Below are 2,715 nucleotides of genomic sequence, written 5' to 3' on the forward strand. Positions count from 1 at the left end.
GCCTGGCATTGTGTGTATTGATTAGATAACAAAGATAAAAATGGAACAACTCACACTATCAAGGAGTTTACTTTCTTTTCTTTTTGATTAAAGCTGTTTATTTTCAAAACATATGCATAAATAATTTTCAATATTCACCTTTGCAAGATCTTGTGTTCCAATTTTTTTCCCCTATCCTTTTCCTCCATCCCCTCCCCTAGATGGCAAATAACCCAATATGTTAAACATGTGCAATTCTACTATATATATAGTTACACAATTATTATGATACATAAGAAAAATCAGATCAAAAAGGGAAAAAATGAGAAAGGAAACAAAATGAAGCAAACAACAATAAAAAAAATGAAAATTCTATGTTGTGATCCATACTCATTCCCCACAATTCTCTCTTTGGGTGCAGATGGCTTTCTTCATCACAAGACTATTGAAAGTGGCCTGAATCACCTCACTATTGAAAAGAGCCATATCTATCAGAACTGATTGTTGTATAATCTTGCTATGGCTGGGTGTAATATTCTCCTGGTTCTACTCACTTCACTTAGCATCAGTTCATGTAAATCTCAAGAAGCCTACTTTGTAATGAAGAATTCTCTTTCTTGAACAATGAAGAATCTCCTAAATGATATATTTTATAATCATTCAAAAGCATTCAGCTTAATAAACTCAAGACTAAAGGTTAGGTACCCAATTCCTATTCTCTCTTTTTTTCTCTCTGGGTTTTGACCAGATTATCCCAACCTACAGTTCTATACTAGTTGAAGATTCTTAGCAAATAGATGTATGTCCAACAAAGGTGAATATATTATTATTGCCTACACTAAGTGCTTTTGAAATAACCCTGATGTGGGAGAAGATATATAATTGTATTACTAACAGTTGTAGCTCTGAGTCCTCACTGATATGTTTCTCATTTAATAAATCAATTAATATATCAGCACTCAATCAAAAATATTTGTTATAAGTGGACAGAGCACCAGCCCTGAAGTCAGGAGGATGTGAGTTCAAAACCTGGTCTCAGACACTTAACACTTTCCTGGCTGAATGACCCTGGGCAAGTCACTTAACTCCAATTGCCTCTTAAAAAAATATTTGTTACAGTGAAGGCAAAGTGAGAATAATTAAAACATAACACTCTATCCATAAACTGAGAGTGGCCTTCCCTTCTCCCAAGGTACACAATGTCTGTGTGGGAGAGTAGGCAAAAACTTATAAATAAATAGTACTGAGGCACATGCATAGGGAGTACATGTGCCTTTGGTTTCTTTCAGAAATAATCTGCACACCAATTTACTGACAATGGGGTTGCTCTTTTTTTGGTCGTCTCTATTCTCAAGTTGGATAAGGGTGTTTCCCTGTTGGTTGCTGTATACCATGGAACCTTCCATCTGAAAACTATAGTATTTTTCCAAATCCATCTTCCTGGCTGAGCTCTGATGGGTTTTTGCCTCTCAGGCAGTAAATCACAGAGCAGAAAAAGGACCAAAGCCCAGCAAAACTTTTCCTTCAAAGAGGCAATTGGCAGGGTAGGCTCAATAGTCTTGTTGGGACCCAGATCTGAAGTCACTTCTTGAATTCAGATCTGAGGTCTCTTCTTTGACTAATAGGAAAGTTTCACCTTGTGCCTCTGGAACATAAGTTTACACAACTCTACTATTCTAGCAGAATCTCTTATGGAAAATGGCTTATCTCTATCCTTTGGGAAGAAAACAAAATCTATATTTCTGTCAGTCCTGACACAAATAGGCAATAAATAGTCATCCCATAGTCACCAAATTGTTCTAGGTACCAGGATTTTCTAACTTTCCACTGTAAAATCTTCATATTTATCACATATAAATTAGGGTTTGGAAAACAAGACACTTTGGTCACCTTCATTCTGGAAGAGTATTTTTTTCCTGTGGGATTACTTTTTCACTGTATCTTACAAAGTTGTCTTTGTTTTTATATTTTTGTATTAATAAAACTGTCCAAATAATAAAAGGTTACCACTTTTTTATATCTCAATGGAAAAATAAATGTAAAAAGAAAACTTTTTTTCAGTAGAATCCATTAGTGAAATAAAAGCGATATGTCTCTATCAAAGTGCAATAAACACTAACTCTGCCTTAACTTTTCTACCTTAATTTCTCTTGCAATGCCACTAATTGCTTTAATATTGAATCACAAATTTTCAGTTATTAAAAATGTTTTTGCATTAATACCACATGCTTCTGTGGGGAAGAAAAACTCATTAATGTTCACTTGTAGGGCTTCATTCCAAGAGCATTCTGAATTATCAAGTCTCTTCTGAGTAATAGAAGTTAGGGGACTGTGTGGTCAAAAATTGATGAGGAAAACAGAATATATAACAAGTAATTACTTTCAGCTTGTTTTCCCCCAGTATGTTTTTCCCCTTTCTTATACAGAAGGAAAAGCTGAAGAGAGGTTGAAACTTTGAACATAATGTTTTTGTTCTAATATATTACTGTTCCCTATCACCAGGTCTTATCCCTTCCTTCCTTCCTTTGTTTCTTCTTTCCTTCCTTCCTTCCTTTCTTCCTTCCTTCCTTTTTTGTCTTTAAATTTTCAAGGCACATTTTTGGTTTCATTCTTTGATGTTTAAAATTTTCAAAAGAGAAATCAAATTCTTAATTTTGATAATTTCTCTATTTACTGAAGCCCACAAAAATTTCTCATTCTTATCAATCCTTTTAATACTTATTGTCTATATAATTC

Source organism: Sarcophilus harrisii, chromosome 5, assembly GCF_902635505.1.
Source record: "Sarcophilus harrisii chromosome 5, mSarHar1.11, whole genome shotgun sequence".
Taxonomy (NCBI): Eukaryota; Metazoa; Chordata; class Mammalia; order Dasyuromorphia; family Dasyuridae; genus Sarcophilus; species Sarcophilus harrisii.